Genomic DNA, 27,442 nt, shown 5'->3' with positions numbered 1-27,442 from the left:
GTGATCTGCGAAGGTTTCCAGCTTTTTGTGGGAACTTTTCAGACCACGTGTATTGAAAAATTCAATCTGCAGCGACCAGCGACCTCACCTTTCTCTCTTGCGCTTATATTAGTGGTTCAAGTATCGTGGTTCAAGTGAAGGTTGGGGATGATGGCGAGCAGCTAAGGCTGAAAACGCTTACACCAACAAACAAATATCACACTCCACAAACAAAATGTGAATTGAATAAATGCATCGAGTGTTCGAGTCGATTGTGAGCGCACCACTCGTCAGTCTGCAGAGTAAAAATTGAAACAACGCAAAAATTGAGGTCAGATTTAAACATCTAATCCGTGATCTGTAACCCGTGGTGCGTTCACAATGGATTCTTCAACGCCTACTTTGAGGATAAATTTAAATGAACACTCAAGAAAAATTAGCCCACTCGAGCAGTCTCTAGTGGCTAAACATTTCTTTCGTGACTTATTTGCCTTATAAGAGTTATAAGACACTTGTATCGAGCGATCAAATTAATTTGTAATCGAGTTATCCATGAATCCGAAATCGTATGTCGTTACTCGAACAAAAAACACAGCTTAAAACACAGGTTAGATCTGGGCATTCCAATCGAAAAGACATACCGATTCAAATCCATGGATAACTCGATTACAAATTAATTTGATCGCTCTTTATAACAAATAGCTATGATTCTGTATTAACCAATTAGCTAATTTTGTTCACAATTTAGATAATATGTTAGTACAAATAAATATTCAACAATTGATAACAAAACATTGATTATTAAGATGCTACGAGTACCTATAGTGGTTCACGATTAGGTAACATGTTATTTTATTTATTGTGTAGCTACTTTTGGTATTAATAATGGAATATTAAAAGGTGAACAATATGTAGTCAAATAGCTATAAGATTTTATTAGTAGTTTTATAGAAGAATCGAGTACCAATTAAAACTTTAAGCTGATAGGTGAAAACACGTTTACTGAAATATTCGAAGTTAAGATGTGGGGTTTGCTGCTAATATTTTGTGGTCTAGATCAAATTCTTGCCTATTCTCTATTAGGTAAGTATAGAAGTAATAATTTGATGGTAGGGAGGTTATCTTAGTAGCGGAGTTATTGCAATGAAAAGCTGCCCGATAGCAAATGCTCCGTTTTCGTGAAGTCCTGATTACCAAGCAAGAATGTTCATTTCGTTTTGAAACAAATTCTATTGCGTAATCTTTGAATTGCAGTTACTACCAAAATTTCTTGTATAATCTACAGGTTTGTTCACATTATTAGACACCAGTAAGTAAATTTAGGAAACTGTTTTGTGTGGACGTGGTACATGTTCTTCTAGAAATTTGAATTTTTTTCGTTCACCTAGCTTGTTCCTTAATAATGAACAAATTGACTTGCAGGTCGAATTAAAAAATAAGAAAAGCTTGGGTATGAAGTTTAAAAACAACTAGTCAGAGAAAATGAAAACGAAGTCTAATTCAGTCCAAATTCTTCAATTCCACCAGACATTATTGCTAAAGGGTCTATCTGCATAGTTTGATTCAAAACTATTTTAAAAGTGTCCGACACTGGGTGCTTTAACGAAGACTTTACATGACAAATACTTTAATTTGAATTTATTTATTATGATAATTTGATATGAAAATGAAAATAACAGTATTTTATTTGACGAGTTCTTGTGTAAATTGTTTTTTTTTTTTGGCACGAGTGGTCCAGTTTAACTCGCGTTTTAAAGGCCCACGAGTGCTAAAAAACCCCAATTGACACACGAACGAGTTGAATACAACGTTTTTTTGTTCGACGAGCCCCTTAAACGCTCCAAATCGCTTAAAATCTTTAAAACTAGCTTGACGTTTCGTTTTGACAAGTTGTGATTTATCAAAATCCGTTCACACAGGAGAAAATTCTGAAATTCTAACAGTGTCGAACAAAATTTTTTTTATTTTGTTCCTTAAAAAAATCCGGTACCAGGAAAACTCTTACATATTGATTCACACGATTCTCAATTAATTTATCAATATTTTATTGCAGATACCTCATTGAAAAATCCATATCAAAGTTTTTATCCACCTGGATCTCAATTTGGTAACCACCTATCTAACCCTGGATCTTCATTTGGTAATCAGCTGTCCCACTTATCTCCCTCTGGCCAGTTATCTCAACTACGTCCAAATCAATCTCCATTTGGCAGTCAGTTACCTCGGCCGTCCCAATTATCTCAAGACCGGTTATTTTTGTCTCACAATCAGCACCAATTACCTCAATTATCTTCAGCTTGGTCGGCATCGTATAATGGTGGTGTACAATCTAAATCAATACCTGTACCTCTTCAACAGCAGCCTTATCGCAATGATTTAGGACACCGCAATATTGTTGTTTATCCACCAAACCGAAACGGGAGATTAACAACAGCCATGCAAGGAAATTCAAATTGGAATGAAGAATTTAAATATCTTAGATAACATCCTACTAATAATTATAGGAAATTCTATAAAAACTGCTGTATTACATGATTTTTAGGGTCTTGTTTTGTTTTAGTTTATTTTTTATAATGGATATATTGCAGTGAATGGGGTTAGAAAATTTTCTTGTTAATATATTTTTTCTACTACACTTTGGAAAACTAACATATTTGAACAGTAATTTGAGTTAGGAAAAGTGGGAACAAGGGCGGAAATAATATTTCAGCACTTAGGCCCGGTTGTATAAAGCGATGTCAAGTCGTTGTTAAAGTTAACATAATGTCAAGCGATCTGATTGGAGGATATTTAACATTTTATTTGAATCATCCAATCAAATAGACGGATTTCCGACTTGACGCGTTGTTAGCTGACACAATGTTAACTAAGCTTTATACAACCGGACCTAAAAGTTCAATTTTGATCGTTTCTCGAGAAATCTAATTTTATATGGAAAAAATTACCTTTCTTAACTTATTACACAAAATAGTAAATTAAAGATGGATGGATTAAAAGGTCTTTAAAACACGCGCGATTTTTCGAACACTCCGGCTGCGCCGTCGTGCCCGAAAAATCGCGCGTGTTTTAAAGACCAGTTATCCACGAATACTTTACGCTATATTTTTTTATTGGTACACTTTGAAATCATAAATATTACAAAAAATGGAAATAAAAACGTGAATACATTAGTGATGTGACATGAATATACCTTTCGTTATCATGGAAAATGAAAAAAATCAAAATTAATTTCCAATCTGTCACTTAATTTCAACTATATTATTCATATTCATTTAAAAGATTAAGATTGTTGAATATTTGATTAAAGCTTTTGAAACGTTTGTTAGTAGTATTTTATTTGACGTTACAAGGTACTCCTGTCATTATTAATAAGTTAATATTTAGACTTCACGTTTCTCCGGTCCTCTCGGATTGTTGATGATGCCATGGAAACTTTAAAAAACGCGCGTTTTTAAAAGTTCGATTTATACACGCTCAGGCGTGTTAAAAAGCTATTATAATTAGTAATTACATATGTCATAATTATAATATTTTTTCACACTATAATATCCTTTTACATTTTTTTTAATAATTTCTCTTTGAGTAAGTTTTTCAAAAAAAGATTAATATTTGAAATATAAAATGTTAAACTTCGGATCAGATTGTAATAGTGCCAAGAATCCTGAATTTTGCTAAACAAATTTTCAACATCTTTTTTCAAAATAATATTTTGGCGTTTATTTCCAAAAGTACTTATCTAATTGGCATCATAATTAATATGTATTGTAAGCTAACTGTGACGATTACTTTGCATAAAGAAAAATTCAAATTGATGTATTTTTGCAAAAATTTTCAAGAACAGGGTGAAATAATTGTAACGAAACAAAATTGCACTCAATTGTGTATTGGAAAGCTGTTTTCCATAGAAAATGAAACTGTTGCCCATTTTTTTAAAGCACAAAATACATACCGGGTGTAGAATTGGTTTACGAGACATAGGATTTTACATGTAAAAATAAAGAGTTTCAATTATTGGCTCCCCTAACAATTTTATGGCAAAATTGTTAAAATGAAAGTTAGAGAGAATTAAAATTACGGTCTAATTTCAATCTTAGTTTTATTCTAGCATCTTCTGGTACTGAAAGAAAGGCAAGAAAAAAGTTAACACAAAAATCCTAAAAAGTACTACTAGGCATGAAATTTTATTTCTTTCTTTAGATGGTATTATGGAGGATCTTCTTTAAGAAACTTCCAAGCAACATTTGCTTCAGGTTCCCAGACTGACCAATTTCAGCCATAGAAACAATTCGAAGAATTGGAGAGAAGTTTGAACATTTAATGGAAGATACCTTTTCATTCGTCCTGTAGTCCTGTACGAGTTCATTTGAAGGGCAGATCAAAAGAAAATTAAATAATAGTGAAACCACCCGACAAATAATTTTAGAAGTCAAATTTCATTGCTAGTACTGCTTTTTAGTATTTTTGTCTTAACTCCCTTCTTGCTTTTCTTTCAGTACCACAAGATGTTAGAAAAAAACAAAGAGTGGAATTAGACAATACTTTTAATTCTCTCTAACTTTCATTTTAACCATTTTGCCATAAAATTATTAGGGGAGCCAATAATTGGATCTCCTTATGTTTACATGTAAAATCCTATGTCTCGTAAACCAATTCTACACCCGGTAGTTATATCAAAAATAATCTTGGTCAAAGGTGATCATGGATTTTCAAATAATTGTCGAAGTTAAATCGTGCATTTGTGTCAACCATTTTTTGAATGTCAAAATCTGTCAAACAGCACAAAATATTGAGCACTTCCCAAGCAGTAATGCCGAACGATTTTTATGCATTCCTTACAAATTGTGTTGGCGTGTTTTGCGAAACTGGCTCTATGCTGGTAGGCCAATTGTTCGTACCGAAGAAATCGTCACACGTATAAGTTGTGACGGACGTTTTCCAATTCTTGACAACCTTTGACCAAGATAATTTTTGATATCCCGATATTACTAGGGGAACTAAATCATAAGAATATAAAGGTCACATGTGCGCTGGTTTTTGAACTGTTTCTTTCTTAAAAATCATCAATTCTTCTCTTTCTTGAATGTGGAGATCTATTTGTCTTATTGCCAAAATGAATGATTTGGTGCGAGAAAGAATTATTGCCACTTAGAGAAATCATTTGAATCGGAGTTAGGCAAGAATAATAAGGTGGTCCGGGTGGGCCTAGGAAGAGGTTCATGAGCGTCGGCACGGACGTGGACGTCCTTGAAGGACCACGAGTCGAGAAGATCGTCGTCTAGAAGTTATGGCTTTAAGTAACAGATTTGCCACAACAAGAAGCATTGACAATGACTAGAGGGGCTATGAAACGTGGAATCTCAATGTCGTCGTTGTATTGTAGGATAAGGTGGTTTGGTTTAACTTCTTATCGTTCAATATTAATCCCACTCCTGATTCGAAGACATCCTGCTCGTAGACTACTCGTAGAATGGTGTAATCAGCATAGTATCACTTTAGGTGGTGTCCAGTGATGAATCCCTCTTTGTTTTTGTGCCCACGATGGTCGAATAAGGGTAACGCACCATCGTAGGAAACGACGGCTTTTGTTGTTCATTCTGGAACGCCACAGTGCAATCCCGGGGTACTACAGCTGGTTGTAATTTCATTTCTTCAGGGGTTAAATAATTCTATCTTCCCTCAGTACAACGCGCTTCTTTATTCAGCAAAGGTAACTACAACACACTAACGTAGCAGTGCTGTCGTGGCCTTCTCGTTCCCCAGATCTATGACCAATTGAACATGAGTGGGATATGGTTGGGTTAGGTAATAATAACTGCTTGTCGTCCCAACGGACGACGAATTAGAGACGCTTGGGACGAGATACTTTAGGCTGGCATAGACCATCTCATCGAAAGCATGCCTGGAACAAATGAGTATGTATCAGGAACTGCGACGGAACCACTCGTTATTAAAATTAACATCTTTTGTTAACATTATTTTTTAATGAAATCTCTATTATTTGGCTACGCCCCACAAAAAAGAATGTATCCTCCTTCCTATACTATGGGTTATTTTGTTTTGCAAACGTCAGAAGTTCTAGTGGCCAAACTGCAGATTTGACTACACATACTCATTGAATGCTGATCCTGAGATACGTGAAATATTTGCTAAATAGGTTTGAGTACAATTTGATTTAAAACTAGTGTATCAACCTTTAAAAAAGCCAAAACAATTTACAATTTCAAAAAGAATGATACATTTTTCAATAAATAGCACATTCTAGAGTAGGGAATAGTTCAAAGGTTAATAAAACATGACAATTTTGTTTTTTTACTTTTAAAAATCGAAAATGATTGGAAATAACCTCTAATTGACATTAAACACAAAGCAAGGCGATGGTTATCACAGGCTGTGATTCACAGCTGAGCAATTGGAACAACTCATCATCTACTGCACCGCCAGGTTTGAAGATAGGTACCCGAAGTCATGAAGCGGTTGGAGACATCGCCCTTTTAGGGTTGTCTAAGAAAGCAATTCACGATGAGTTCGCCCCGCGACCTCCCGCGTATTGGATCTACCAGATGATCTTCGAGATGAAACAAAATGCCAACACTCCTACCGGACTATTCATCGCCCATCAGAAGCATACCCTATTAGCTCAAATCATGTCACCGGACAGCGCAAGCCGCCAATTAGATTTCCTCTATGGGTTACTTAGACAAGATATCAAGGATAAAATCCCAAGGACAAGGATTGTGACGTTCTGCGAGTTATTAACAGAGCATGCGACGTAGAAGGTACGTTGCAAGAGAGAAAAAAGGACAAGGGTAGGCCCAACAACCAAAACGGACGCAACAGATGTGAATATTGTCATAACTTTGGTCACGCAGCCAAAGATTATTAAAAGAAGGCAAAACGAACCGCACAAGCAGCCGAACCAAGGGGTAATTTGGAGAAACTGCCCAAAAGTGTAATAATAAGCCCGTAGCCGCTGTCCCGGATGTGCAATTCTGTCTGGTAGATGTTAAACCAATCGACCAACAGTTGAAATCCAAATATACCGTGTATATTGAGAGCGGAGCGAGAACAAGCTTCGCCAGCGCACAGTTGTATCACTTCCTTACGGAAAAAGGACACCAGTTCCTATCTATCACGGTCCAACTGGAACGGACGTAATACCCTGAAAAACGTAAAGATTGCGACGTTGCCGGTCAAGCTACAAGGAACAGAAATAGAAACGACCTTCACCACTATCCCAGATGCACACGAAGCCACGAGAATCGACTTCTTACGGAAGGCCGGCATGGTCATCAACTACGCACATCCTAGATGGTATTTTTCCGGTCAACGCCACCAGATCTACGGTTTCGTCGCGAAATATTAAACCCAAGAATACACTCCGATGGCCACAATGCAGACCGACACCATAGTCCCCTTGCAAGCAGCAGTTCCCTAACAAAGAACTCCCCAATAGGTAAACATCGTTGTGCCAATGGGCCGTGCAGTTACGAAGTAGCTTCTCTTGAGGTTCCGGACATTCCACTTGGGGTGTACCACACCTCCGCCTTGACCCTCGCTCGAGAAGAAGACCAATTAAGCCCTGTGGTTCGAATTTGACGCCGAGGGCGACTCTGGAAGGTACCGCTCACTACAACTACTCTCAGAACCTCTGTCGAGATGCCTAGAAGTTCTGAAGGGGGAGATTGTAACGCGTAGCTTTCAGTAGCGCCATAGCGTACCACTCCGCACGCTACCTCACTCCCAAAGAACTTCTCCACCACCCACGCGCCTGCGCCTTCGCTAGCAGTCCTTAATAAAAAGCGAAATCATGGACGAAGAACGCCATAAGAACGCCAGAAGACCTCTATCTTCTCATCTCTTAGATTTTTGAGTTTTTATGAAGTTAATGCGACCAAAGTAGAAAAAATAGTATATATATTACAGTCGTTTTATAAGACGCACTGTGACACTTGTTCCTCACTGTGTTCGTCATGCCCCTACCAACTTGTGTCACAATCAAGCGTCTTATGAAACTTGTATGATATGTTAACTGAAAGTCTCTAACAAATTAAGACGAATTTATTTTAGATAGGTGACCAACATAACTGTATGTGAGCTTAATTACTACTCCCCGATTGCTGTTTCTTGATCCGAGCAGAGCGGTGTTTCCCCGGCTGCCTCCGGACCACTGGCCTCGCCGTCTGGCGGGACATTTGAAATTTCATCTAACAGATAATATACTATTATAGACTGGCCCAATTTATTAGCCTCGCTCGCCAGCTCGCTCTGCCATAAACTATAGGGCTCATCCATAAAGACCTATATTATGTACTTATAACATAAATAGTTACAGCGTGATCAATAATGGCTAAGTCTGTTGGCAATGAATCAATTGAAAAATGCTGGTGTTTTTCGTCTCGTAATTGGCACTGACCGGATTTTTTAACTTGAGACGACATTAATAGATATTTTTGTATTAGGGGCGTCAAGGAGGCGATTTTGGCCCGCGGCGGAATTATAAGGACGAGACCCGAAGGGCCGAGGGATTATAAGACGCCAAAGGGCCAAAATCGCTGTTCACGCCCGAAATGCAAACAATAGTTTTTGTAAAATCATAAATCATTTAGATTCACCTTGAAGCTTTGAAAAAATAAATGACATGATTCGTTCTTAAAAATCAAGAGTTATGTTGTTGGTTGCCAATGTGATGCAACAAATAAATATAGCTATTAAAATTAATTGTTGTTGTTTTAGGTCTTTAGGCATTTTGATATGATTTTACAAAATAGTAGTTTATTTAACAATTTACACACGAACGAGTTCAATACAACGTTTTTTTGTTCAACGAGCCCCTTAAAGGCCCCAAATCGCTTAAAATCTTTAAAATTAACTTGACGTTTCGTTTTGACAAGTTGTGACATTTATCAAAATCCGTTCACATAGGAGAAAATTCTCAAATTCTGAGTGTCGAACAAAAAAAATTTTTTTTGTTATGAATCTTTGATGGAAAATTTCAAATTTGCCAAATTTCATTGTCACCAACAGATTCAGTCATTCTTGATCACACCCTATATTATTTCAATTCGCGTGGTTAACAAAGACGGTAGAAGTTCCACTTCAACGGTGCGCTTATGTGGGTGAGGCACACAATTTTTTTTCTAAATTTAGCGTGGTAATTTTATTGTAAATGTAGTGTACAATCTTCTCCAAAATTAACATTTGATCTAGTTAAAATTATGTAATAGAAACAGTTAAGGAAGTTAGTGTTAAATGTCTCAACAAAATTAAAAGACGGCCATTGTCAGTAAGTGAAATAAATCGTAATATGTTAAATGTTTTACTTTTCTCCATTTATCAAATTTCAAATTTTGAGGAGCAGTGTATTTCATTTAGGTTATAACACTCGCAAATGAGAGAGAATGAAAATAAACACAATAAAAAATTACACATTTAATTTAATTTTTTTTGAAAGTTTGCATAAAGATAGTGATTGATTGTTAGAAATTTAGAATTGAACATACATAAAATAGTCATGAAGATTTCAGTTGTAATTGGTGTAAACGATTACAAATGGTGGCTAATAAAAATGGAGGGCTATCTGTAAACTTATAATGGAGATAATTTTATAATAGTTATTTAAGATATAAGTGTAAAAAGTTATCCTTTATTGCACGAACGGATTTAAAATACGACCGAGGTACGAGGGAGTATTTTAAAAGATGTGAGTGCAATAAAGGAACTTTTTACACGTATGTCTTACAACATTTTATCTACGATCGTGAGATCATCACATCGGTTTCAACATAAATTTGTATAAAATAATTCATTGGTTCAATATTTCATGAATAACCAAAGTCGTTTGAGAACCACGTCGTTTAGCAACCTAAACAATGTTTCCAACAAATTCGATGGTTGTATTCTGACAGTTCTGTGCCATAAAAGCGAAAAATCGTGCTCTAAAACTTTTAGAGAACGATTCCGTCAGTTTCTCTAAACGTCAACTTTGACAACGATTTTTAGTGCAAAAAGTGCCTACTTTTTACGCGATCGTAGATAAAAATAATAAATATCTTCAAAACCAGAATTTTTACATGCCTTCATATTATGACGTACAACGTACAACTTTTGAGTTAGGACTATCTCTGCACAGGAAGAGGGCTTCTTCTTTTCTATAAACATTGGACTTTTCACTGGTATATTAATCATTTAAAACACTTAATAACTCCGGGAGATATGAGCGTACAAAATTTGTACCCCTTTTTCGACCCACTGCGTATAATTTTTGTAAAGAAACGCATGTGTTATTTGCATCCCACCCTCCTCGAAGCTACACAGTTGTCGTGTGCAAATCCGGGGCTGCAACCAAAGGGTTTGTAACAGTAGGTACCGCTACATTTTAAAAATTCAATGAAATCGAATCGTTCTCGAATGTTCGATCACCGATCACCGAAAAAAGTCCCACTTGAGAGGGGAGAAGGTATAAAACGGGGGAGCCAATGTCCATTTTGGTCTTTTGTCTTTGGTCTTTCGTCAGATCTGTGCCGGAGTGTGAAGGAGGCTGTAGAGGTGAGTGGCTGAGCGGCGAGAAAAAGGTGTGCGAATGTTAGGGGTCCGACGAGGGCGAGGCTGGAAGGAGAGTCCAGGGAGTCCGAATGCAGACGCCGAGGCGCGGATTTGCGGTTCCCTAACGGAAGGTTCTCGAAGAACCGAATGCTGAGGAGAGGAGTCATATTCTACGCCCGCATTTCGCTGTCCTACGTGGTCTCGAGAAAGTCCCCTGAGGAATGACCAGATAACCCCAGAGACGTCGACCGTACAAATAAATCATCAAAACACGGAATAACTTATTCACATAATTGAATATTTTGAGTAGAAAATAAAACAGAAAACAAATCTTCATAATCCTTGCCTTTGTTGTGAGCAGTACAAGTGTAAGGAAGTTCAGGGCAGATTAGAAGTAACATAAGAAGACGTACTTACTCGTAGGTAAATTTTATGTAATGAACACTTCTTTGTTAATACCCAAGGACGATATAATTCCATTTCTAGCAGAAGCTTGATGGGTGACCATTAGTCTTGCTGAGCTGGGGTAGAGCACTGTAAAAATATTCTTTTATAACAAAATTAGTTCTTTTTTTAATAATAATTAGATGTCACATTCTAAAGTATAATGGAAGATTTAGTAATCATAAAAATTTATTATAGGAATATAAGTGTGTAAAAGATGTACGACAGTTATTGATGTACGATACATACCACGATCTAAGACGTAAAATCACCTAACATGTTTTCATTGGTAATGCACTTTTCAATTAAAAAAAAATACACACTTCGTTTGAAATCCTTGCTGTATCTAGTTATTAATGTTTTTTAAATGTTTGATAAACACGTAAATATTGGTTAGAGAACCGTAACGACTTGGCAGGTTCCGTTAAATTAAATTATGAAGGTTGGTATACTTCATAAAGAACAATTGAATTACATAATAATAACTGTAAAAATTACTTGATTCCAAAATGATCGATGCTTTAATAAAAGTCAGTTTACTCACAATTGTCTAGTGTAATTGAATTAATCTAGTTCGATTATCGTGAACGATGTTTTTCGTAAAACACAATTCTCGTTTTTCAGTTTATGGATGTACATTTACATTATTCCAATAACTGATATACATTTACAGTAGGTGCCAAAAGAGGCGCAACACCTAGAAATTTGGTAAGAAAATCTTAGTAAAAGTTCAGATTTCGTCTTGGCTTTCAATCTCTGGGCTTAGCACAAAAAGACTCACTGCTACCACTGACATATATACTATTGCTGTCTGGTAACCTGTTCGATTTTTTAGTAATACCTGAGGATGAGCTTTTGGGATTGGTGATATTGAAAACTTTATAACTCGGTTATGTGAGCTACAGGAAAATTTATTTCGTGCTGAAGGCTCTGGGACCACACTACCTGAGGATCATCTCCTCCGACTCATGGCCCCTCAGAGAGAGGCTGCATACCACTCGATCCGTTGCGAATAGTGGTATGCAGCAGAAGGTAGGCCCATTCGGATGCGTATTCTATACCAACGCTTATATTCAGTAGCGCTAACGTTGGGGAAATTCATCGACGATTTACCATATCCTTCAACAAGTTTGGAAGCACTTGAGGGTGCCGTAACAGAGGCATGGGAGGCTACTCCTGAGGAGTTCATAGACAACGCCATTGCCATTGCCAGCGTGCGCTGGCAGAATACAGGAAATTCGAGAGCAGGGTGACCCAACTCATTATTAATTTCTTTTAACTTCTTGTTAGCCGAATTACTCTAAACTTGTTATTGTTACTGACTGAACCTTGAATATGTGTGTAAAATTTTATTTAAAAAAACGCATTGTTTCTGGGTGTTCGAATTTCACTTGCGAGCAGTAGATATAATACAAAACCAAATATTTTTGTATTTTTCAACGTGTTCAAAAATATGCAAATAAACAAATAAACTTACATTAAGATTACTTAAGTGTCAATTGGAATGTAAAATAAATTCTGTCTACAAAAAGCGCAATATGTATATGTATAACAAATTTAGTTAAGTTGTATTATTTCAATGGTAGTAAAATTTAATAAACAAGTAATAATTAAATGTACATATAGATATAAATCATAAACAATGCACTTCTTCAAGTGGAGTTACATAAGGCAGAGTGCCTAACATACTTGCAGCATTTCCACGTTGAATTGCCAATGAGATTCTTTGGTAGAAGAAAAATTTTGCTCTAGAATCTCCGGATTCAATCATAAGTTTTGCACCAATGAAATCGATAAATGTTTTACATTCCAAACTCCATGGACCTAACGTTTCGAAAGCTAATGCTTTAAAAATATAATTTGCAGACTTTAAATTTTTATATTTGTCATGTTTTCGTTTACTTGCTTCTTCGGCAGCTGATCCTGCAATTTTGGAAGTTTTTCTTATGTAAGAATCAGCTAAAGTGTCAACACATGTTACATCCCATATTAGGCGTTGACCTTTACTCCATGGAATGAGTGTAGCACCATCAGGTCTTTTACCATCGTCTCTCAAGAGGCCACATGGTTCAAGAGAGGAGGAAATGTGGATAGAACTTAAGGCTCGCTGGATAATTTGATTTAAATCTGAATGTCTTGAAAATCTGCCCTTATTTTTAGCACAACTAAGTCCGTGACGGCCATCATTTGAAACTGTAAAGCCGCAGTGGCAAGTATGTTTCTCAAAAATTTCAACACCAAAGCGATTTGCTACACATATTTGTAAAATCTTGTTATCCATAAATGTACCGATGTTTCTTGAGGGAAAGGCATGAAGCCAAGCATTAGATTCCTTTCTTTGTGCGGCAAGAAAACGAGCTGAACCAATTTTATCACAAAGATTAATTTCATTGGCGATGATTCTTGTTGTATTGATTATATCCCAGCCTTTTTGTAAAAATGTTTCCGTTGGAAATGTTTTACCATTTAATTCAATCCATAATCCAATAGCTTCTTCAGCAAAATGAACACTAACCTTTTTGTCCGTTTTTGGTAATATTTGAAAGACTAGGTCGTGAACACCATGTATTGAACCAAGGAAGGCTGGCATAGAGATATCTTGAATTTTCCTAATACCGAGACCACCATTTGAAATAGGAAGGGAAGCAAGAGTCCATTGATTTTCATTAAACTTTATGTTTAAAAATTTTTGTAAACTGTTACGAATAGCATTGTCTATTGATTTAATACAAATGGGAAATTTCCAAAAGGGAGATGTTCTAAGTAAAAAATTTAATCTTGGAACAAAGAGACAATTTTTTACCAAAAAATAAGCCGTGTGTGAGTTTAAATTTTCTTGTTCTATATTTTTCAAAAGAAGAAAAACTTTTTCAATTTTCTTTTTGGCAATGAAATCAAAACCATCTTCAAAAATTGGGCTTCCAAGTAATTCTAAATTATTTTTGTTTACTACTAGAATTTCTGATGTTAGCGATTTGAATTTTCTTAAGACATCTTCATCAAAAGTATCAGAACAAAAAAAAGTTCACATTTATTTGGGTTAATATGTAGACCTACTTCCTTGGCCGTCTTGATAATTCTTTTAAAATTTTCAAAAACAATATCAGGAACGTCAGCTATTGTTGCGTCATCTAGATACCAGACGTTTAATTCAGTTGTAATTGATTCAACGATAGGATGAACTGTTAAGCTGAAGGCCATTGGTCCGCAAGGATCTCCTTGTTGGCATCCAACTACTGAAGGTATTATATAGTTTCCAAAGAAAAGGTGTGAAGGTTCTCTATAGCACTGATTCAAAAAAGGAAATAATGACGGAGTTTTATCCTTTACTTGTTGCAACATACTATCTCTTTCGATAGAGTTAAGTTAGGTATATCAAACTAATAAAATACATCGTATCAATTTTGTTAGGACCGGTTTCACCAACGCCAGATAAAGTTAACTGTAGGTTAAAATATACGAAAACATTGTTATAACAATAGGTAACTAAGTAACAAAGCATTTTATCCTACGTTAACTTTAACTGGCGTTGCTGAAACCGGCCCTTAGGGCCGGTTGCACCAACGTGAGTTAAATTTAACTACAGATTAAAATGGACGAAAACATTGTTACAATAATAGGTAACTAAAGTAACGAAGCATTTTAACCCACAGTTAACTTTAACTGCCGTTGGTGCAACCGGCCCTTAGTGATGTATTTTACAATTAGTAAAATAATAGTTATTTATGTAGCAAGGCCAAAAATTGCATCTTTTTCGTCCGAGTCTGGGTTTTCTAGTCGAGGCGCAGCCCAGGGTGTCCCACCTAAGACTTCTAGGATTATTTGTACATATATGTATAGATTTTAATACAATTTAACAGATACAACATACAACAGGTAATTTAAAGGGTGGAGATTAATTTCGTGTTACTTAAGTATCTCCAGTCTTGAAAACGCTATTTTAAATCGTTCAAGTTTTATACTAATAATAATAATAATAATAATGTATAATAATAATAATGTATTTGCGTGTTATAAATCATACAATTTTACACATTGTCTACAAATACGGAAAAAAAAAGCAACAATAAAATAAAGAGATATAAGTAAAATTTAAACAAAACAAAAAATCTATAAGGACTTTGCGAATGAATAAAACTCTTCGAAAGAATAGAATGCATTTTCAGTTAGCAATTGCTTTAAATGTAGTTTGAAGGGTTTTTAAGATGCAAATGAAGAGCATTATAAAATTTTACACAATAATAGCGAGTGCTATTTTGTGTTTTGTGCAGTCTCGAATGAATGCTTAATAATAAGTTGTGGTGCCTGGTTAAGTGCGAATGGTTTAACGAGCAGTAGTTATTCTTGTACATATAGAGTACGCATTGTAGAATATATATATATATATACAGGGAACCGTTAATATCTTAAATGTTTTAAATATGTCTCTACAGTCATCTCTGTAACCAAGTCCACCCAGAACACGAATACATCTCCTCTGCTGGTTAAAAACTTTACGTAAGTGTGTAGAATGACCCCATACGAGAATAGCATAAGTTATATTACTGTGGACTAGGGCATGGTAGGCAGTAACAAGTGTTTTATCGTTTACTTCACTACGAAGTTGCCTTAATACAAACAGCTTTTTGGAAATCGTCTTCACCAAATGGTCTGCATGAGCTTCCCATGTCATTTTAGTGTCCAAATGGATTCCAAGAAGTTTAATGGTTTTACTATTTTCACCAATTTCCCGAAGCGAAAATATTATTGATTGTGTCTTATCTTTATTAACAACCAGTTTGTTTGCAGTAAACCATGTGAAAATTTGTACCTGCGTACGACTGGAAATACATGTGGTTGTGTCGTCGGCAAATAGTGTAAATTTGTTCTTCGGTAGTGCCAATGGCAGGTCATTAATGTAGATGAGAAAAAGCAGTGGACCTAAGACAGAACCCTGGGGAACGCCGCAATTAATGGATAAGTTACCGACACCATTCCGTTCACTGCAACAAACTGTTGTCGGTTTTGGGGGTAGGACTGTAACAGATCAGTGCTGCTTTGATTGAAGCCATAGTATCCGAGCTTCGTTAGTAATATGTGATCAGTTACGCAGTCAAAAGCTTTAGATAAATCGAAACAGGTTGCAATGACATGTTCTTTGTTTTCGAGTGCTGAGAATACAAATTCGCTTAGGTCATTTACAGCTAGAGTTGTTGACAAATTGTTTCTGAACCCATATTGGCTTTTGGAAAACAGATTGTTATTGTCGAAAAATTTAGTGATTTGTTTCTTTAGTAAGTATTCAAAGACTTTTGAAAAAGTGGGTACAATGGAAATGGGTCTATAATTATTCATGTTGTCTTTATCCCCCTTTTTGAATAGGGGTATAATTGGAGATTTTCAACACGTTGGGAAAAACATTTTCCGCGATACATTTGTTAAAAATTTTTGTTAAAGGGATATAGATGACATTTACTAGGGTTACATCTATGTCATTTGGTGAAAGCCAGTGTTCATTAAGACAAAGAATTTCTATAGGATATGCTGATTGCAAGAATGATTCGAGTTCCAATGTTTTGGAACCAACCGACTGTATGTTTATATGTAATATGTTAATGATTGAAGTTATGTTTTGGATTGGAACATTAAAAACTTTAGTTTCATCGGTAGAACTTACATGTTGTTTTGGATATGGCGTTTCTTCTCTAAAAAAGAGCGCACATTGAATTCACGAAGACATACTGAATCTGGCCAAATATCAGGGTTGAAAACATCCTTGAATATTTTGGGGGGAACACCGATACTGGAGGCTGAATTATGGCCCTTTGTTGTAAGCTTCTTAATAATAATCTTGTCGTGACAGTCGATGTTTTGAGATAATCTTTCACGTCATTCTCGGAAACTTCATTTGCGGCGCAGTGCCCCTAGAATTGTTGAAGATTTTGGAGCGGCTTTTCCGGTACCATAGAGAACTGTGGGTTTTTCGTTCTTGGTGTCTTGATTATTTCTGTTCACGGCGTTTCGACGGCGCGACTTTACAGTCTCCCATTTGGGGTCATCGTGGTTGATATGTTTGACGTCATGAGTTGGAGAGATTGCATCGGGTGATTTGTCGCGTTCCAGTAAGGTATGGGTGTTGTCTTCATCCGCATCTTCATTACGCAACACAGGGCGCGTGTATTTGTGGTTTCGGGCGTTTTCAGGTTTACCAGAAACTTCTCGGGTTAATGTATCGGGTTTATCTTGTTTGAAAAACGAGGAGAAACTGGGAATTGTCGTTTTTTTTTGTTGTTTTAACCAAAGAAGGTATCGCGGCGTCCTCCGCTGATCTTGTACTAGACAAAGTCGTTTTTACTAGGGACAATTCACTCTTCAATGACGCTATGGTTGCATTTTGAGTTTCAATTATAAGACTTTGCTTGATTAGTTGATCTTGGCAATTAAGAAGCGCTGATTTAATCGACATAAGGAGGGAACTTACGTTTGTCCCTACGATCCGGCAGTGATCGCAGAACCAAAGTAACCCGGAGCCCTCCTGCAGAATTTTTTGTTCGGACTTCTTGACTCCGGAACACTTCGGGTGTACACTAATGTCACAGACACCACTGCACTGCACTTTCTTATTGCCAATCTGCTGCATTTATTTCGAAATCACTAACGTCTTTGAGAAATTTAACACTGACAATACAATTTTGTGACATTTCTCAATCTTTTGTTTCGGCCACCAAATGTGAAAATATCTCTACGTATCGTATAGTAATACCGAGATTATTAATTTGGTCAAAGGTGGTCATGAAATGGCAAACGGCTCTCGTAGCTTATATTCTAGCATCATTTTGAAATAATTCAGCCAAAGTTTACTAAAATCATGACCAACTTCATTCATATTCGCTTCGCTTCTATTTGGCCGTCTCAATTTAGCAAAAATTTGTTCCCGCAAAGTAGTCCATGAAACGTGCATCATGTGTCGCCATCTTCCGTCAAGGTGACAACTTATTCATTCTAAAGTTTAAATAAATTTGGGACTGTTTAGTTGTTTTTTTAACAAAATGGACAGAAAGTGTTTTATTTGTGGAAATTTGAAGCCTCTTTTCCAATTTCCAAGCGATCCCGATCAGAGAAACAAATGGTTAAAGTCTTTTAAAAGATCTTGTAGTATTTTTTGAATAATAAAATTTCTTATAGAAGGTAGGTAGTTTATTAAATGGTATTATAGATCTCAACAAAATTACAGATCATCTTCAAAAAAAGTGACACTCACTAAAGATGCTGTCCCATTCCTATTTGTAAGAATTCAGATCCAAAATATACAACATGCAAAATGTTTTCTTTAGTTATTTTAGAACCCTGTTGTTGTTTGTACGAATTCATATCCTGACCCAGTCCCCAAATGAACCTGCTTCTTCCCTGAAAACCAATACATATACAATACATATTTGTCAAAGTGATCTTTTATGTCACTTTTATCCACCATCATACTAGGATCTTTATTAAGATTAATAGCCCTTCAAAATCGGAGTCAATTGCTGTATTCCAGTGATTCATTTGTAGGCATTATTGACAATTGCAAATATAGTACAAAAACTGTTAGGTACCATTTCTACAATATGAGAAACCATGTATTCATTTGCATGACTTGCTGTATGATCACCTCCTTCAAAATTCAGCGTTTTCCTGTGCAGACCACAAAGCTGCAGTATGCAATGTTATTATTAAAACGGCTGCGAAACCAATCCTTAGTAATATTTGTGTAGAATAAACGGATTCTTTGAAGACTAAGCTTGAACAGTAAATCACTGAGCTGAAAAGTTTTGAAGTTATAAATAGTGCTCTTACCTTTAAAAATGTGTTTTGTTTGTGTTGTCAGGGGTGTTGTCATCTAGTTAAATTAAACCCAACATTTTCGTCTTCCTGTTTTTTTTTTTAATGGGCTGATAACAGTAATTACCAGTAATAACATAAAAATGAGGCCATTGACCTTGACGTTAATTAATTGACGTTAATGTCAAATTCATTTGTAGTTTGGTTGTTTGTTGAGGAGATGTCGCTAGTAGATGTCCATCAAATGGGGACATTTGATTGCATGTAAAATTCAAAATTGAAACGGCCATATAGAAGCGAAGCGGATATGAATGAAGTTGGTCATGACTAAAATACGTGCTATACTGACATCATCAACAATGTGTAAATATGTTATTATTGTTAGAGGTACAAGAATAATGAACTGTAAATTTGAAAATTAAAAAGAAGATTAATGACATTTTTATTAGCAAAACAAGCCAAATTAAAGTAAATGTTGGAAATCTCTCAAACTTTGTTAAATGTACCTTGTTACCCGTGGGTCGTTTGGGTGGTCTAAAACCACCCCCGCTCGTTCTTTTGCCACATTTGGTCCCAACTTTCTAAAAATAGTCGACGCCGGCCGGAAACGGCACGCCACTTCTCTACCTGATCTAAGAGGGGAAGGTTGTTTTTGTTTTTTGTTTTTCCGTGCTCCTCTCCTTCTGCACAAAGGGCCTGACGGTCCGGGTAAACCGGCTGGATTGCGAAACGGCTATCTTCTTCGACGGGGTGCATTTGCTACTCCAGCGTTAAAACCGGCCCCGAAGATGGACTCGACAGTTTGACCGCCCCAGGGGGCCGGTGGTAACATAATGGCGCCCAACGTGTGGCTCTCCTCCGACAAGGCGTCGGAGAGCCCAAATCCCCGACCGAGGCCAACGTCCCGGATGGTAGCAGGAAGCCGTCCCGTCCGTCAACAAGAGCCAGACGTGAAGAAGAAGTCGTGGGTCAGCCGCTGCTCATCGTAGGTCCTTTCAGCTGCCCATCGTGTCTAGGACTCGGCCGGATCATCAAGCCAGTCGCCCGGAGGGAGAGGAGTCACACCTACACCACCAAGGAGCCAGAGGATGGTGAGTTGAACCCCAGGGCCCGTTCGACTCCGTCTCCGGTCAGGCCTTCAAGTCCGACGGCCAGCCCAGACAGTTCTCGGTGCTGGCGTGTCAAAGGTCGACCGTCGAGACACCTGATTCCGCCACCACCAGCCTGCACGTCGGAAGAGGATCCGTGAGGACGCTGCCGTTCTCAGCCGTCGGTCGTCCCCGCTAGGACGTCACCCCGGGGCCGCTGAGTCCCCGAGCCACCACAGCCGCCACCGAGGGTCCCACGTCCGTCCCAAGGAGCCAACGGTTGGAGCCCACAGCGCCCATGGACATCGACTCCGGCGTGCCAGAGACAGGTGTGTGTGCCCCCTTTTGTGCGCGTCCCCAACAACGGTTTTGTGCGTGTTTCGCGGAACGTGTCGTTTTCCGAGTGGCGATGCCGTCCGGGCCGTGCGACAGCCCCTCAACTAGTGCACCGAGGCGACGACCGGGGGCCCGATAATGAGCAACTCTGTCGCTGCGCTTCCCGCATCCTCGCCCAAACGCCATCGAGGAGGTCGTCCACCAGGCCAGTTCCGGCTTCCCGGGATTCAGAGGGACCCGCTGAGAAGTCGGACCCCCTGCAGCTCGTGACAGGCTTCACCACTATCGAAGACGGCGCACCATGAAGCCCACAATGTCCCGGACCTACAGGCCATAGCGTTCGGCGACACCCAGACGCGCTCGGCACCACCATCTTGTGCCATTGTTAATTTTAAGTTTTTTTGTTTTAATTTTAGTTTTGTGTTTGTCTCATTTTTTTCCATCTTTTGTTGTGTCGTTTTCATGTGTCCTTTTGTGTTCTTTGAATAAAGAAAAGGTGACGGCTGAAGCCGGCGTCAACGATTATGAAAGTTGGGCCTCCGGAGGGGGAGAGTGTGTTACCCGTGGGTCGTTTGGGTGGTCTATACTTGGGCCAACCAACATATATAGTAATAAAACCGGCCCCTAGTGCCCGCGTATTTTAAATAGCAGCTTCCAATTGGCTCATTAAAACGTGTGCAGATTTTCGAAAGCCTGATGTACATCCACAAAAATTACCTGACGGCATCCGGCATCTCATGCGTTTTAACCTCGCTTCGGGAGTTTGACCACGTGTTTATGTTTGTTTTCCTTGGCATTTTTCGATTTGTATTACAAAATAGTTTTTTTTTCAAGACTTATAAGAATGACAAATGGCAAAGAACCTGCTTCATTGTGAAACAGGCTTCGGCGTATATCGTTCTACGCAACTAGGCCACATCCCCTTTTTTTTATTACTATATCTGTTGGTTGGCCCAAGTATAAAACCACCCCCGCTCGTTCTTTTGCGGCATTTGGTCCCAACTTTCTAAAAATAGTCGACGCCGGCCGGAAACGGCACGCCACTTCTCTACCTGATCTAAGAGGAGAAGGTTGTTTTTTTTCCGTGCTCCTCTCCTTCTGCACAAAGGGCCTGACGGTCCGGGTAAACCGGCTGGATTGCGAAACGGCTATCTTCTTCGACGGGGTGCATTTGCTATTCCAGCGTTAAAACCGGCCCCGAAGATGGACTCGACAGTTCGACCGCCCCAGGGCGCCGGTGGTAACAACCTACAAGTTTACGGCCTCCTCATACGATCAAAAGCATGTTGTAGCATTTCTGGCGTAGTGGTTGCACATTCTTCAACAATTTTTTGTTCCAGTTCTTGCAAATTATGTACAAGAGTTTACTATTTCTTATTTTCTATTTTTTAAGTAAAGGAAACACAAATTAGTCCAGAACCTCTCTGCATTGACCGTGAAATTGAAAAAAACCGGCGCAGTTATTCTTCTGCGAGAAACTGCCACCCAAACACCAATTTTCTGTGGATGTAGTGGAGATTCAACAAAAATTTGCGAATTATTAGTGTTCCACATTCGCATATTTTGAGAAGTGACGTAACCCGAAGACGAAACCACGCTTCATCAGAAAAAAATGTCTAATTTAACAAGTCCTCGTTCATCAAATTATTGAAAAACCACTGTAGAATCCTGTCGACATTAAGTGAAGATGCGCAGCAACGCTATTTCGTTCGACCGTTCTGTGGTTCAAGCAGGTCCAGTTATTAGTATACCCCGTACTCTGATAGATTGCACGTTTTTTGACAGAAGACAGACACAGAAACAAGTGTGGCGGGAATTAATCTGCAAGGCTGCAACGGTTTTCTACATAACGTGAAACAATTGAGATGGAGAGTTTAGAACTTTTCACTGCGTCATGTTTTGGAACTAGAATTTAAAAACGTGCAATCTATCAGCGTACGGAGTATAAATAAGAGTCATTGTTATTGATTGGATAATAATAATTTGATTTTTACTAAGATGAAATTATTAATAGTGTTGTGTATGATTATAGCTGACATCATTTTAAGTGCTATATTACGTTAGTTTTTTATTTGTAGTATTGAAATTGTTCTACTTTATTGTGTTTTCAGCTCCAAATTTCAAGAAATGTAACCGCAGGCAACTTGATTTGAAAGAATGTGTTTTCGAAGCGGCTCGCCATGGCATCACACAATTAACACGACCCTACCGAAAACTCAACATTCCCAGCTTCAACCCTCTGAAGATAAGAGAACTGTCGACACATTCTGAGAGAGTTTTAGTTAATATGAGCGAACAACTGACGAACTGCAAATTCTTTGGTTTGAATAATGTGAAACTTGAGAAATTCGAGTTCGTGTCAAAAAATCGCTGTTGTCATGTTACAGTGAATATTGTTTTAGATTCGACTTAGACCAGAAAACACTTGATGCGGCTGCCCTTTTTCCTAAATTTGAAAGTTTTTGTGACTACAAAATTGATGGTAGAATTATGTTTGGAAAAATCAACAGTAGAGGAAAAAGTTTCATAATTTTTGGTAAGTTATTTTACTATTGAGCTCACTTACTGGTTGCAATGTTTTAGAAAATGTTAATAGTTCTTTCCACATTACGTACGACGAAATAAAAAAAGGCACACAAACCTATGTTAAAATAAGAACGAGTACGTGCGATATGTATGATAAACCGAAACGGATTCATTTTCAAATTGACAACATCATTGATGGTGACGAAGAAGCCAGTAGTAGAATAAACCAACTTATAAATGACAACTGGAAAGATATTTATGATGACGTGAAAGACGATTATTTACAACTTGTAAATGAATTGTTAGTAAAATTAATGACTGTTAAGGACAAGATATGACAAATTTATAGTATTTTACAGTAGAAGTCCGTTAGGATAGCCTTTACTGCCGAGCCAGAGACTTTGTGAGACGAGCTCGCAGACCGAGTCGAATAATACTGGCGAGGCTGTAAAGGCCCTAACGGACGTGTATTGTACAATAGTTTTTGTAATATCGCTACGATTCGTTCACAATTATCTTTTTGAAATACATTTTTTTCAACGCCATCGAAAAAACCGAATGATTAATAAGTGTGCGGAGGACGTCGTCATGTCAACCGTTGTTTGTGAAAAAAAATTGTTTCAATGTTGTTTGTCAGCGTTGTTCAACGCTTAACTTTCCGTTGAAAATAAATGAATGAAATCAATAAAAAATCGCAATCAAGATATGCCCGATGTCCGGAAGTGAGGTATCGTTATTGCCTGCAAAATCGTGCTTGTGTTAGTCTTAAAATTGTGAAGCATCATCTTCGATCTTGTCTACATTTGCTGCTGTTTGTCAGATTTGTTCAACACTTAACTTTCCATTGAAAATAAACGACTGAAATCAATAAAAAATTGCGATCAAGATATTCCCGATGTCCGGAGAGCAAGTGAGGTCAAAGTTATTCCCTGCAAAATCGCGCTTATGTTGTGGTGTTAAAAGTCTGAAGCATCATCTTCGATCTCGTCTACATCTGCTAGTGGCATACGGATTTCGATTAATTCTAGGTGTGTCCCATAACATTAAACATTAATAATTATTGTACCAATTGTAAAAAAGTTGCAAAATAAAGTTTAGATCTACGTTGCTATAGTTATTTAGTCATTCATAACGGCCACTCCCGCTCATAACGGACACCCTTAACGGACTCCGGCCGTTATGAGGTTGTTTACATGGTGACAAACAGTCCGGAAAGCCACCTTTAACAACTAGATATTACAAAAAATAATTATCGTGACAACACTAGAAAAAAAAGAGTGGAAAAATTCGAATACATAATTTGCATGATTCTTAGGTAATTAAGAATTTAAATTTATTTTTGTTCGACACTGTCAGAATTTGAGAATTTTGTTCTGTGTGAACGGATTTTGATAAATTTGACAACTTGTGAAAACGAAACGTTAAGTTAATTTTAGAGATTTCGAGCCTTTAAGGGGCTTCTCGAACAAAAAAACGTTGTATTCAACTCGTTCTTGTGTAATTTGGGCTCGTTTCACTCGAGTTTTAAACTGGCCCACTCATGCCAAAAAAAAAAAGCCCAAATTACAAACGAACTCGTTAAATAATATTTTTTTCTTCCTACACTATGGTAAAGTTGAATTTTACCGTCTCCATAGGGACGAGAAAGTAGGTGTTTCTACGGCTAGCCTTGCAAAAAAAAAACACAAATGGCTAGGCAGTAATTTTTTTTTACTTTTTTCCATAGAGGGCGCTGCAATAATATTTACAAAAAAAAAAGATTTTTACGATTTTAGGTAACTTTTTTGGTTCAAACAAAAGCCGTATTCTTTTTATAAAATAATCTGCTTAATAAAATCTAATATAAGTAAATTTTTATTTTAAAATTACCAACAGATATAGATTTCTGCAGAAAGTGGCAAGCAAATGGTTATTGTTGACAGTTTGTTGACATACAAAAATTATTGCAGTCATGTTGTGTAGGAAGAAAAATAATGTGTAAACCTTGGCGGCAAAGTAATTTTTCCAGGCTTCAAGAAGTGTCCAGGCTCGCTAAAGCTCGCCTGTACATTTCTTCTTTCAGCCTGGAAAAATGTCACTTTACCGCCTAGGTCTACAATATACTATTAATCATTATTGCCGACTTTGATTATTTCGTGGTATATATTTTACATTAATCAATTAATCATAATTTTTGTCTCCTGTTTTAACACTTCTTAATTAGTTCTACAATCGACAATGATGGAAGACAAGATTTCTACATAAAAATGCTTAAATATTAATGATTTAATTGATATTTTATTAATATTCCTCAAATATAAAACGTAATAAAATTGACATTCGCTGCCTACTTGAAAATGCAAACTAGTTCTACTAGATAAATAAAAGAATGCGTGCGAATAAAAATATCTTGATCTACAACAATTTGCTTCAAATCTTCGAGGTGATGATGGCGGTAACCAAGTGCGTGAGCGTTCTCTGCTTGCTTGTGGCGTCTACAGCCAGCGTGCAATTACGTAATTCTTTCGCTTTAATTCAATTACAACGATTTTAAGTGTTTGTTTCAGGCTCAAATTTTCAAAAATGTAACCGCAAACAACCCAACCTGAAAGAATGCGTATTTAAAGCAGCCCAAAACGGTATTTCTCAATTGACTAGAGCTTTCGACGATGTCAACATAGCAAACGTAAATCCACTGGAAGTACCAGAAATGACTATTGATGCCGGAAAGAGACCTGTAGCAGTCACACAGAAATTCAAAAATTGCCGAATGTCCGGTTTCCATACAATGAAGCTTGATAATTTCGAGTGAGTAAATACTGAGTTTATGAAGGAAATTTAAAATTTTCTGTAGGTTTGACTTTGATAAAAAAACAATACACATTGTTGGGACATATCCAGAAATCAAAAAATAGTGCCAATATGAATTTGATGGTAAAATTTTGCTTTTGCCAATAAAAGGGAGGGGACCCAGTACAATAATTCTGAATAAGTTGGTTTGTTTATGTTTATACATGATCTAATTGGGTTATTATAGAAAATCTCCATATAAGACATCCTTTCGAATATGAAGAAATAAAAAGGAAAAATAAAACTTACATAAAGATGCTCTCATGTAACGTGACTTTGAACCCTGAGTTAATATCATTCAATTTTGAAAATCTTTTTGATGGTAACAAGGAATTGGGTGACAATACCAACCAAGTACTTAGCGATAACTGGAAAGAAGTGTTTGACGATGTGAAAAATGAAAAATGGCGTTATGTTAATCAGATTTTATTATTATCAAGTTAAATTATTTTCAGAATGCTCAAAAAGGTGAATGGTTTTTGGATGATTTTGAAGCACTAGTACGCGAAATATACGTTCGCGGTCGCGAAATGTCGTTGTGAAGGTAATGAGTTCAAAAAGGATATTCTTATTAAATATTGGGTTGACGTAGGTCAGTTATTGACATCTTGACAGACGGTGGAGCAGTGTATTAATAATCGTGTGTTTGTTGTTAAATCGTTTAAAATGCCAAATTTTACAAATGTGGAATTAACGGATGGTCTCGTAGGGTGTGGTGGGTGGCAACGCGGCGCAAGCGTAAATACCGGGAACAGTTTCCAGAAAGGGTTGTACTTAACCAGGAGATGACGTGCAGCGACAACAGTTTTGTGAACAACTGCTGTAAAAATGTGTAAAACAACTAGAATTTTTACGTGTTAATTTATTTACAAATGAGTCAGGATTCACTCGAGATGGTGTTTTTAATGTTTAATTTACAAAACACGCACGTATGGAGCGATGATTGGATGATCTATATGCAATTCGTTCTGCCCGTCATCAACTGTCAATTTTCTTTTAATGTTTGGGCAGGTATTGTTGGTGATAATTTCACTGAACCACGCAATCGAATCGAATAGTTTAAATGGTGAACAATACCTTCGATTTTTGAATGATACTTTGCTTGAATTGCTGGATGAAGTGCCCTTAGACATCATGCAAAGAATGTGCATCTGAATCCAGTTAATCATGCATAGAATGTGGATATTGCCCGCCAAGTTATCCAGTGGTTGAACCAAAACTACCCTAAAAGGTGGTTCGGACGAAATGGCCCAATGCTTTGTGATTTTTTTGTTATTATTTTTTTAAACTTTAATATCAAAATAATACCAGCAGAGTAATTTTGATATCAACAAAATTTCAGAACAATCAGAGTTTCGGTTTCCATTTCTTACCAAATCCTTTCTTCACTTGTTGAATTGTAGCTGATCGACTGAAGTAGAAAAGGATAATAAAGTGAGATTGGGAGATTCTGCAGGTCACTCACTAAATCCTCCCAATAAATAAATTTTGCACGGATTTGAGAGGTTTTTAGTTTCAAAAATGTATATTTTGGAAGATCCTTTAATTTGCTATTTTGGTTTGTTGATATCGAAATTATGTCGGAAATACATCGAAGTAATCTATGTGAGTGTCATGTTCTTAATAAAGATTCTGAAATCCCTTTCCGTGTGGCTTTGAACCACGAACGATCTCTCAGGCAGGATCGAAGAACTCATCTTCGTCACCGTCTGGAGGTAGTTCTCGTGAACAAAACCAAAGCGAACGAAGGAACTATCATAAAGTTTGCGTCAAACATTGACATAACAATGTGGCCTAGGTCAAGCCATTCCACAACAACACTAGGAATGGAGAGGTCGACATTTTGAGCAACGCGGTTGTCAAATGCATCAGTTGTAAAATTAGGATCGCTGTGGTTA

The 27,442-nt window shown here is 37.2% G+C and overlaps 4 long non-coding RNA genes across 5 annotated transcripts; 2 read left to right on the top strand and 2 right to left on the bottom strand.

Annotated features, from left to right (window-relative positions):
* The first annotated feature begins 742 nt into the window (after positions 1-742).
* LOC138133757 (uncharacterized) lies at positions 743-3,299 on the top strand. The gene is made up of 2 exons (XR_011160504.1): positions 743-1,062; positions 2,033-3,299. It is a non-coding gene; the product is annotated as an uncharacterized lncRNA (long non-coding RNA).
* Positions 3,300-3,757: 458 nt separating this feature from the next.
* Positions 3,758-11,377, bottom strand: LOC138133758 (uncharacterized). Its single transcript, XR_011160505.1, has 3 exons — positions 11,215-11,377; positions 10,939-11,055; positions 3,758-5,878 (listed from the first exon to the last, which is right to left on the bottom strand). It is a non-coding gene; the product is annotated as an uncharacterized lncRNA (long non-coding RNA).
* Positions 11,378-18,119: 6,742 nt separating this feature from the next.
* LOC138133678 (uncharacterized) lies at positions 18,120-19,091 on the bottom strand. Of its 2 annotated transcripts, XR_011160480.1 has the most exons (3): positions 18,781-19,054; positions 18,406-18,724; positions 18,120-18,351 (listed from the first exon to the last, which is right to left on the bottom strand). It is a non-coding gene; the product is annotated as an uncharacterized lncRNA (long non-coding RNA). The 2 variants fall into 2 exon arrangements; XR_011160479.1 differs by having other exon boundaries at positions 18,120-18,724; positions 18,781-19,091.
* A 5,890-nt stretch (positions 19,092-24,981) lies between these two features.
* LOC138133808 (uncharacterized) lies at positions 24,982-26,057 on the top strand. The gene is made up of 3 exons (XR_011160531.1): positions 24,982-25,210; positions 25,262-25,502; positions 25,549-26,057. It is a non-coding gene; the product is annotated as an uncharacterized lncRNA (long non-coding RNA).
* The last annotated feature ends 1,385 nt before the right edge of the window (positions 26,058-27,442 follow it).

Source organism: Tenebrio molitor, chromosome 6, assembly GCF_963966145.1.
Source record: "Tenebrio molitor chromosome 6, icTenMoli1.1, whole genome shotgun sequence".
NCBI classification, from domain to species: domain Eukaryota; kingdom Metazoa; phylum Arthropoda; class Insecta; order Coleoptera; family Tenebrionidae; genus Tenebrio; species Tenebrio molitor.
The sequence above is the reverse complement of the archived record's forward strand: the minus strand, read 5'-3'. Positions and strand labels throughout refer to the sequence as shown.